The 11,842-nt window shown below is 42.9% G+C and overlaps 1 long non-coding RNA gene across 1 annotated transcript; it reads right to left on the reverse strand.

Annotated features, from left to right (window-relative positions):
* Positions 1-4,212: 4,212 nt before the first annotated feature.
* LOC144165807 (uncharacterized) lies at positions 4,213-11,281 on the reverse strand. The gene is made up of 3 exons (XR_013321521.1): positions 11,193-11,281; positions 9,711-9,822; positions 4,213-4,351 (listed from the first exon to the last, which is right to left on the reverse strand). It is a non-coding gene; the product is annotated as an uncharacterized LOC144165807 (long non-coding RNA).
* Positions 11,282-11,842: the final 561 nt, after the last annotated feature.

The following is an 11,842-nucleotide window of genomic DNA, read 5'->3' on the forward strand; positions in this document are numbered from 1 at the left end:
GCCAGGGACCAAGATCTTCTGGCTGACTAACGCGGCAAAGAGAGTCCAAGCTCTCGACTTCTGGGCAAATAAAGTTCTTTCTCTCTCTCTCTCTCTGGGACGCCGAGGAAACCTGCAAAAAAAAAAAACACCTAATAAAATAAATTGCATACCCGGCATTTTTTAACAGCGGAGCAGTTGTAGCTGGCCGTAATGTGTAGCGCGTAACGCGTGTGGCGTGTAACGCGTTAATCATTGCCGATATATTACCAATAAATTGCCCAGCGCTGGTGAGCGCGCGCCTCGCGGCCACCGCCGAGCGTTGAGACCGTTGAGCATCCCCTGCTCGCGCCCAGGACCACAAAACTGGGTGCACACAACCGCTTAGAAAATTCCGCTCGAAAAATTTGATCTTGGGCCACGGTCGAATAGCGTGCAGGGGACGAGCGGTAAATGACCGATACACGGGTTACTATACGTACGTTACTTGCGCTACTCATGGTGCTATACGTGAAGGCTGCAACTCTCGCGGATGCCTTATTTCCTGCAACGTTTGGCAAACGAAAGAATGCGTAGTACTTCCATAAAAGCCCACTGAACGTCCAGAATAAAAAGAAAACGTGTGCGCGCAAAGCACGAATGGCAGACTCAAGACTTATCCCACACGATAAAGTACGAGCTGAGGGATGCAGTGCGCCTTAACTACCAGCAGGCAGGAGTGCTCGGCGGCAAATACAGGTCTGGAAAATAGCTCACTTTGGGACCTTTTTAGTCTTGCACATATTCGTTTCGTGACTATGCATGCGATCGAGCTATAGTAAGGGAAGTCGACACCCGCAAGCGACTGCACGCAGGGCTCGAATCATGCTTCCGTTGAGAAATAAAAAAAAAAGATGTGAACGCTATTTCCGTGGTCATCCTCGTATCATCTTTGTGCACAGCAAGTTACACGGCAGTATTTAAGCATCTTGGACAACGATAAGTGCCGACGTGCGCGTCGATAACCCCGGGCTATCATGTATACTGCGGTATCCGGAGATCCAGGAATCCCCCAACATGGCGGAAGCGCACGCGGTTCCCACAAGAGGGTGCCAGTTTTTGCATAACATCTATTCCCGAAGAAACCGTAGAAGTGGGACGTGATGTGGACATTGTGTCCACGAGGCGAAGTCCGGTGGACGTCCGGGGCACGGGCCGCAGGAGGCGAGGTGCACGAGGAGTATAGTCTTCGCAGGGCAGGGCCGCTCCACACCAAGTTCTTTGTTGTAGTCTGCTCAGTAGGAGCGGGGCAGAGGCTTAGAGGTACGTCTACTCAAATCGCGCATGGAAGTAATGCGGCCAGGTCCTCGTAACAGCCGGCGTAACAACCGCCTTCTACGAGCAAGGAGTGGTATTGTTTGAGTACGTGTGTCATAAATCAAGCTCTCTCCTTTCCCTAGTTGTAATATTGTGAGCAGTATAGATTTGTTATGCCGAATAGCAAACTTTCGAGAAAAAGAAGGGCAGTAAACTAAAACAGCCATTGCACTTCAAAAACGCACCATAAAGCGCTTCTGATTAGGATGTATGGTCTAGTACACGTTGACCATTTCATGCTTCAGCCGAATTCATATTATCTATTCATAATATAAGTTCCCCTCCACTGCACTGCATCCGACTTTGCCTGTTATAGCTATAATCTTGAATATCGTGGGCACATGTTTCTGGCAGTAGCCATGAATCTGAAACCCTCAGAAGGTCGAGGTTATATTAAGCCAGCCCCAATAGCTCGTGTAACCCTCTATTCTTTCTTTCAATTTTTTCTCTCGTTTCTAAGAATGTGGTAAGACGCGATTGGCAGTAATACCGCTGAACATTCAATACCTTTATGTTATAGCAACCACGTGATCGGTTAGTGCATATTTCGAATGTTACTACGATGCACCTTACATTGCCTAAAATTTTATAATTGTGGGAGTTTTGCGCGAAGTAGCTGCACATGTGTTATGAGGCGGGGCGTAGTGGGAAGTGCAGGATTAATCTAGACCTCCAGGGTCTAATTTAAACCTCTGCACCCGGATGTTTTCGTTCCTCGCCTCCAGCAGAAGACAGCTGCGGCAACCGGGATCAAACCGGCATCCTTGTTCCAGATTACTCCCCTAGTCACGGTCATCATGACACGCACCCTTTACGGATGGGACATCATTCAGCGCGAATCCCGTTCACATTTCCAGGAGGCCTTTTCCTGTTTCGACATGTGGCGCCAAGCACTCACTCGTTGTAGTACCCTGGACAAATCCTCCTTGAATTATAACGAACACGATGTACGTGTTCTGCGTGTATGTATTTTGTGTATGTATTCATGAACGCCCATGTTTTGTAATGTACACTGGACCCGCGCAGTGTTCACAGTATACGGTTTTCTTGGATTTGGGATGTACGGCGGTTCACTCGTGTATCGAAAGAGCGGGACCACTCCATTAGCTGGGTGGCGGCGTGTTCCAAAATCCAACACAACTGTCTCTGGATGGGCAATGTGCTTTGGGCAATATTGGCAATATGGGCAATATTGCAATGTACTTTGCAATAGCCGTCAGTTGAGAGTTGAGTTGCGAGCGTAAAAATTATTACAGCCTTGATACTGCTCTAAAATGAGAGAACTGTGCATTCTACGGCCGTTTTTTTTTTTCATTTTGAAGTTAAGGTTGTCTTTATAAACGCCTTAAAGTGGCCTTTTAGATGTCTGACCTCATCGAGGCTTCCAGTTAACATCTGGCGCTTTGCTCCTAGACATAAATCTTCTAGTGTTTTCGTGTTTAATTTCTATTCTTGCAAGCAGACAACATAAAATAGCACTACGCGGGTTTCGTAAAGACGAAACCAGTGACAGTCGCACAATCAGCAGTACAGCCCGGCCATTTGGCCAACAGTAAAAGTGATGACCGCTTTGCCTCGTCTGCTAAAGACAGGTCACGGGCTTTTGCCCCCTCGCTTTTATACTTGCACACCGACACCTCAGGACTATTTGATGGTGATTCCGAAAGCTTGTTCGTCGAAAGGACAATGACGCGGTCGGTTACGCTTTGTCAGCTGCGGAGGACGCAAGCGCTCGCTGGGAATTTATGGTGCATCGTTGCCCAACAGCACTACAGGCAGCTCCGCATTACTGAATGTCACCTCATACCTATTTAACGAAAATAAAGGATTTCACAGGGTGGAGAGCAGTACGTTAGATGAATCGAAGCCAGAGGCTGATGCCTTAGTGACATTTGGCCACCAAATGGGCCATTTTCGAAGGCAAATCTAACTAATAATGAGGGGGAAATTTCGTCAGTAATCTGAGTTCTCCGGGAATGGATGCGAATTTTGGTCCCATTTTCGTTGTGCTGTGGAAAACCACTGGTCCCATGCCAGTTCGTGATCATATTTGCGCAAAACTTACCGTTTAGAAAATTGGAGAAAAATTGTGCTTTGGCGAATTGCATTTTCGTAGGTCTTCTAGCGGTTTAAACTATTGGGTATTCTCTAAGGGTGCATAAGTGAAATCGAGGGCTAATGACATCGCGAAACGCAACGTCGCTATGCCCTCATAAAAAATCCTGTTGTGTTTTTGATGTATTTCTGTAGAGTTTTGTCTTCCTCTTGTATAGAGATTTTGTAGAGTTTGTGAAGACCTTTTTTGACGAGCTCTTGACGTGTTTGAACAAGTATTTGGCCACGGACTTTCTGTAGAGTTTGACGAGTGATTTTCTGTAGAACTTATGATGTAGTTTTGCAGCCTTTTTAAGTAGATTTATGCGTACTTCTTGATGCATTTCTCATGGAGTTTCTGTAGAGTGTTTGACGAGTGATTTTCTGTAGAACTTCTGATGTATTTTTGCAGCCTTTTTAAGTAGATTAATGTGTACTTCTTGATGCACTTCTATGGCTTTTATGATGACATCTTATGTACTTCATGACGTATTCTTACGGAGCTTCTTCATTTATTTCTGCGTACTTCCTGACGTGTTCTTGCCATTTCATAATGCGTTTCTTGAACTATGTGAATATTTTAGGTCAGCAAATTGATACATAATTACACATTTTACGCTTTGCTGCAAGTAAGTGCTATTGGGCAAAATAGGGGCATTTTTGGCAGTCACAAGATGTAAATCGGCAGCATTGACAGTCACACATAAATTTAGTCAGACAGCGACAGCTAGCTGAAAGGCCAGCCAGTCAAAGCTGCTGAAATATATAAGCAGAGACAAAACTCAGCGACTCACGATCTATTTAATTTTGAGACAGCACTATGCAGCTGACTGACCGACAGCCTTGATTTCCCGTGACACTACGGACAAGAGGGTCGCCTTGATTAGCTGCTGTGGCACGGCAAACTTGACACATGTGCAGGCTGGAAAGAAAGAAAAAGCAAGCTTATATCAGAATACAACATATCAGAAGTAACATTTTTTTTTAAATATCCTTTTTTTGCTAAAGTTATATTTTTCGTTTGACTCTCTTCGATGCTGATATTTAGCCAATTTTTAATTACCTTAAATGCTGATTTTATTTATTTATTTATTTATTTCACTTACTCTCAATCGCCGAAGCATTGTAGAGAGGAGTGGTTTACAGAGTACACACAAAAAAAGACAGATGCGGCCAATTACACAAACTCTCTTAAATTGGCCAACTATAAGTGGTCGCGACATAAATACCATAATCAAGAACAATTAGTTCACATCTATATATTCACATTAAAAAGGCATAAAGAAAAATATATGCACATCGCAAAGGAAGAAAAAGAAAATAGGAACGCAAGGTGGCAATGTTTCATGTCAAAGACACAAGCATTAACACCGAGTGGTACATGCTGAACAAAGCATACAAAATAAAAGATAAATGCAGATACAAGGGCAACTGTGCGCCAGAACTATAAGAAACAAATTATGATTGGTCATCTGGAACCAAATAGGCATATAACGAGCTTCGAAAAAGTGTGTGATCTGTTATGGATGCTATATCTGCAGGAAGGCGGTTCCAATCATTTGATGTGCAGGGTAGGAATGATTGAAAAAATGTGTTGGTTTGACAATGAGTGATTCAAACTTTATGCATGTGATCAATACGGGCCGAACGATAGAATGGTGGCGGTATAAGCAAGCTGCGCAGCAAGTTATGATTGTATACTTTGTGGAACAGGGAAAGACGAAAATATCTTCTGCGCAGGGTCAGGAGAGGCAAAGATAAACTGGACTTCATTGATGTAACACTGGCTGCTCGTTGATAGTTCGACGATATAAAACGCACTGCGTTGTTTTGCACTAGCTCTAGAGACTGAATTAAGTTAGCTTGGCTCGGATCCCAAATAGATGCAGCGTATTCTAGTTTCGAGCGTATTAAAGTTCGGTAAAGTGTTAACTTTAGGGAGACAGGAGCTTGGCTGAAATTTCGTCGTAAATAGCCCAGCATGCGATTAGCGTTTGATGTGATGGAGTCAATGTGCAATTTCCAGGTTAGGTCTGATGATAAGGTGACGCCGAGATAACGATAGGATGATACGTTTTCTAGTGGCACATCAGTTAGTGTGTAAAAAGGTGAACATACGTCATGCCGAGAAATACGCATAAACTTGCATTTTAGGGGGTTAAGCGCCATTTTCCATGTTTCGCGTCATGTCACAATTTTGTTCAAGTCAGACTGCAGTTCGCGATTGTCGTCGTCACACCTGATTTGACGATAAATGACGCAATCGTCTGCGTATAGATGCATTGAAGAAGACACATGGTTAGATATATCATTAATATATATTAAAATAGTACGGGACCTAGAACTGAACCTTGAGGCACACCAGATGTTACCTCATTAAGTTGGGAGTCGAAACCATTTAGCGTGACATATTGAGAACGGTTGTTAAGAAAATGTTCTAACCATAGCAGTAACTGGGGATCGAGGTTGAGGGCGGCAAGTTTAGTCATTAGTAAAACGTGGTTCACCTTATCAAAGGCCTTGGCAAAATCCAGGAAAATACAGTCAACCAAAGAATTGCTATCAAGATAGGTATGGAGCGAGTGAGCAAAGTGAAGTAACTCTGTTTCGCATGAGAAAGAACGCCTAAATCCATGTTGTGCGGAATTGAAAAAACAATTAAACTCAAGAAAATTACAAATGTGCGAATATAGGGCGTGCTCCATAATTTTGCAGGGAATGCTTGTCAATGAAATTGGCCTGTAGTTTAGAGGTGAATGTCTGTTTCCTGATTTATGCAGCGGGACGACCTTGCCAATCTTCCAGTCTCGTGGTAAAATTCCGCTATTTAGGGACTGCTGGAAAATCTTTGCCAGAAAAATGGATGAGTAGTTTTTAGTTTGCTTCAGAAACTTTGCGTTGATGCCGTCTATTCCGCATGAAGATTTGATGATAAATTCTTGATGATAAAATCTTGATGATACAATTTGATGATAAATTCTTGGCAAGAATACACTAATTCTCATTTGAATACTTGTGTCATTGGTTGAATTTTTTAGGGTTGCATGTGTGCTAAATTATTTTTACATGAAGCGTACCAGCAGTGGTAGTAATTCAAAAGATTTTGCTCACATATACATGATCTCAGTATGAAAATCCACCTCATGTCACTAGACGTTCGGCACCAGCAAAAATGACTCAAGGCTAATAAAGTTTTATCTGAATCCCCAGAATGACAGGTTACCAGCCAAAAAAAAGCTATGCAATAAAAGCACCAATGACGAGTTCACTTATGAATAATGTTTGGACACCTAAATAGCTTGTGTGCCTGTATACACAGGACACCTATGCGGTTGTCATTCTCATTCTCTGCCTATGTCCGTTGTCATGTCTTGTGCAGTTGTAAGTAGCTGGCACACATGACAAGCCCAACAATATGTTTTAGGCAATATAGATGTACACAGGACCACTGCTACAAGGGAGGATCACTAACTGTAAAAAGTACTGATTATTATTTTCTTGTAAGCAGCTATTATGCAGCTTCGATGTTTGCTCTCTATCAATTACCATCAGCTCTTTTGCAATGCCTTTTGAATGAATCGAAGTTTTTTTAGCTTTCAAATTCATTCATTGCTGAGACGTGCGAAGGAAAGTTTGATTCCCCGCTTAAGCGGGTGAACATGTGGATCCCCTGCTTATTCCTTTGATAGACGAGAAAAATCCAAAATACTATCCACATTAAAAACCACTGTTCTGAACGATGTGCAGGAAACAAGTTGCCGTAATTGATGGACAATTTATGCTCAGATGTCAGCTATTTTGAATGCATAGTATTCTATGGCTAGCAACACGTAGTGTTGTACGGCTTCGAGCAAATTTTCATTCATGAATTTTTACCACAGCAGCTTTTTCCACTGCAAAAAACCACTAATGCCATGATGGACATAATAGTTAGCCTGAAGACGAAATACATTTAAGCAAAACTCTTGCAACCTACTACCATTGGTTGCGTGGTTCATGTGAACACTGCTTAGTATGCTGGCAAGGCGGCCTTGGGCAGACATAAGGAAAAACACAAATGCACAAAGAAAAGTTACAGAGCTTCCTTAAATATGTTCGGTTCGTTTCAACGAAACAATTAATGCAGGTTTAAAAACTGTTGAAAGGAGGAGAGATTAAGCGGCACAGAAAACGACCTGCCTTGTGCTGCCGTAGAGATTGCCAAATACAACAAAAATAAAACAAAGGATGCTGTCCGTGTGGGGAGACGTGAGCCAAAGCAGAGCAAAAATAAGCAACGGGGTGAACTATTTTGTCATGAGCAGCGCCAACAAACCAAAATGTACAACTGTAGTAATGTTGGTAAATAATCAGCTCCACAGTGCAAAACATACAGCACAAAGAGACAAGAAAACACAGGACAGGCTCTGAAGTTACACAAAAATATGCCGCCAATAGATGCACAAAAAACAAAATTTAACCCGATGAAAGCCTGGGGCATTATTGGGTTAAGTTTCTCTCATTTTTTGTATGCATGCTGGGTATACATTTTTGTGCAACTCCAATACGTTTATTTTAGTTCACATTCAGAGCTTGTCCCATGTTTTCTTTTCCCTCTGTCCTGTCGGTTTTGTGCTGAGGATATAGACATGTATAATTGCAAGAAACGCAATGAGGACGAATAAACTACACACTACGTGAAAGTCCCTAACAAGGAGTTCTGTTCAAAAATTTTTAAATAAGCATTGAACCAAATATTTCAACGCTGAAGCTATACTAACAGCTTACTGTGTATGAAGAGATCTGTCAAGGAAGTTTGAACAGCAACAGGTACGGATAATGCATTTTGTCATATTTATAGCTTTAATAGCAGCAAAAAAGACAACAAAAAATTTTTGAGTAATTTTTCAAGTTTCAAATGTCCCTATCAACGTGCACAGCTACGGATAAGTCATCACCTGATAATTACAACCAACCAAACTTCGCACGCCCACAGAATAGTCATCAGGCACAAATATGTATGTGAATTATTTCCTTTTCTTTACTGTTCATGCTCTTATTGGAGCAGCCAAATGTACACTGGCACTAAATATTGAGTGAAAGTGTTCACAATTTACATTAAATACAGTAGTCAAATCCCGTCAACCCTAATAAACAGAGCAAAAAATCCTTCAAGTAAATTTTGCAGAAAGCCATAACTTGCTTGAAAAAGTTGTCTAGCAAAAGAATGTGTTACCAGGCAAATTGCCGTTTGTAAAACATGAAAAAAAAAACCGCATGAAAATTGGACCTAAGCTCACAATTGCAAAAACACAGGACAGGAACAAGCGCTAATTCTCAGCTGTTCATCAACACAAAGAATGTATATATGCGCCGAAATATCGCACTGGTGCCCAAATGCTTTAATAATGACATCCATTCGAACAGGCAACGCCTCTTCCCGACATTCCTATGTGCATCCAAAAGAAAATATTGTGTGTAAGGTGTTGAACCAAGGTTTATTTTTCTCTCTTTGCGTCACACAATTCATTAATGATATAGCCAACGAAATGGGCACTGACCACTTGCGACAGGTAAAACTGCAATTTGGCCCACTTTCCCCCCATTTCCTCCCCGTTTTGGGGCGTGCAATCGTGACCAGCAGTTCAGTGGGGCTAGGATTTTATGGCAAAGCAGATACCAACCAGCCCACAAGGTCATTAAAGCTTTTATGAAGGGATGCTCAGCAGGGCACTACTGTTAAGTTGAATCGGTCTGAAGCTTTTTCGTGCATATTTAAGTTTTTTTTATCATTACGGGCACCTGCTTCGGTTGACGAGAGTGATGATCTGCCTTTATAAATTCAACTTGGGGGTTCTACACGCTGAAGCTATAGCTGGTCTTGAGGGGTGCAGTAGTGAATTACCAGCAGTTTTTTTTTCTTTCATTCTAAAATTGGCTGCTGTGGCCAAAAGAACCTCTCGAAATGGTTGGCATCATTCGAGGTTCAGCAGCACATCTGCGTCTCCACAAAAGTTCAGTATATACATACATTTAGTGTGCAATAAACAAATTAGAGTCAGCTCGTACCTTGTGTTGTTTAGATTGTAAATCTACATCAAACATTCGCAGTGCTACGTTGTGTCGGCAAAATTCTAATCTGCACAAATAGTCACCAAAAACGGCACTGGTGTAAGACTGCTTGAACACCTTCTAAAGAGTCCCTAGCGAAAAAATGATGACTTCAGAATACTGAAATTTTGTTGTGCATGTAACAGCAAGACGAAGTCCGTAAAAACCATAAAACAAGCGTGTTCACCCACTTTTGCATAGACTGCCAAACAGTCGGCGATGCCCGATGAGGAAACCGCCTCGGTCCTTGAAGTAGGCCGCACCAATAAGTCATTTTGAATACAAGTTGAACCAGTCAGCAGCCTGCAACATGTAAGGTATTAGCAAACGACAGGCCAGATACCAGAATCATACTCTGCCTTAAACCTGCGAAATCTCAAATGCTGCGTTACTCTGATCAGCAAGGTGTGTTGCACACTAAAATTCATTGAGCTGGAAATCCCATAAGTAACAGAAATTTAACAGCCATTCTTGAATATTTTTACTTGGTTCTGAATGGCTAATTTACGTTTGCGATGCTACAGTAAGATTACGAAGCGCAACCAGCGCTACTCATACTACTGTACCAGTTACGACATGCGTGTAGTTCTGACGTTACAAATAAATTCGGGTTCCATACACTGTGTGCAGTCCAACATTTCACGACCAAACTGAGCGTTCGAAAAGATTAATCATTCAATCGAAACGCGAAAAAAACATCCAGATGGCATTTTAATCTAATGCTGTACGCTCGGAAATCACTCGATTTATTATTTTATTCTAATGCTGCACGCACGGCAATAATTCAATTTATTGTGCACGTTTTTTAACTGAAAACTATTATGACGGAAAAAACGGCATCTGCTGAAACGAAATAAAAACAAAGAGCACATAATATCACGCTAAAAGTACACGATGTGCGTGTAATGCATACATGTGCATTCGCACAGGCACATATATTCGCACACGCACATATATTCGCACTCTCCAGCTTCCCTTATTTCACTTCATATCAAAACATTCGGCTAGCTAACCAGAACAGGACACACACACTTCACCGAACACAGGGCTAGAAATTCCGAACACAGGCCTAGAAATTGCGCGCGAATTGATTGTTTACACACGCAGCAGCCAGGTACAAAGGTCTACCGACAGATCTGCGGAACGCACAAAGCGAGTCACTGAAGTCGTTAGGGCTAACCGCTTACGCGGACCGCAGTTCGAGAGCAACTCTGCTACGATAAATAGATATTGTCACGAAGCCAAGGACGATGCAGTTGTGTTGAATGAGAAACACGTTTATTGGAGCGAACTTGTGCTCCCCTAACAACTCAAAAGAATACAGAGGCGGCGAAGCAGCGGTCAACAAAGTGACTTGCACAGGCGAGTGTCGTCGAATCGAATGCCCTGGCGTCCGCACTGCAGGCTTTTTATCTTTTGGCGCGCGTGGTTCTCGAAACGTCGATTCGCATCGAGAACATAGTAGATCCAAGAAGATTATTCTGGGCTGTTCACGTTAGATCGGAATGCTCTCCCTATCACAACAGATAACACATGCGGCACAGAAAGAAAGAATGGAACACGCGCTTCCCTTGGCGCAGAGATAACACAGACCGGCGCAGCCGGGCGGTAAAAGCAAAACACAAATAAACAAACCCAATGTATGACAAAAAAACAAAGTTCACTATACTCACCTTCACTGCTTCGCAGTATTTCTTCGTCCGGTAGATAAATCCATGGTAGTCAAATCACCGAAACAACGAAAGTTGAAGGCGTGCACGGCCGTGCACGCTCGTGCCGTCACCGGCCATTAGCACGCGCACTGATACGGAGTGCAGATAGGACGGTCGGGCTCGCCGCGCAGCACTTTCCTGTCTCATGTTCGTCCGAGGGAAAAACTAGTTCCTGAAGTGACACCCACCTTGATAAAAACGCGTTGCGTAATAGATGCCCAAGTTATTGGTAAATACAGATATTAGTTGCCAATTATATACAAGAAAAGCTTGAGCGTGGTTTTTTTTAAAAGATAACAGTAATTGTACCGACAGTTACGGCAATTTCAGGGTCTACGGTGGAAATACAGCTGGCGTGGGGTTGCGGCGCCGTAATTTTACGGTTTGTTCTGAAGCCGGAACTACTTGCAGCGTATTTTCCGCTCTTTCGGCGTTGAAATCGGCCCGCGGTGACGGCGTCGGTGAAATTCACGGCAACGCGAGCTTACGCGGAAGTTACGCCGACGTCTATGCTTGCCAGATGTCAGCGTCAACGCAGCGCCAGAATACATACGAAAGCAGGCGTCATCGTCCGGATTCCATGTCCATCTCCTGGTTTGGGGTCATTACTT

Source organism: Haemaphysalis longicornis, unplaced genomic scaffold, assembly GCF_048455015.1.
Source record: "Haemaphysalis longicornis isolate Haplotype H1 unplaced genomic scaffold, Haemaphysalis longicornis Haplotype H1 scaffold_1, whole genome shotgun sequence".
NCBI classification, from domain to species: Eukaryota; Metazoa; Arthropoda; class Arachnida; order Ixodida; family Ixodidae; genus Haemaphysalis; species Haemaphysalis longicornis.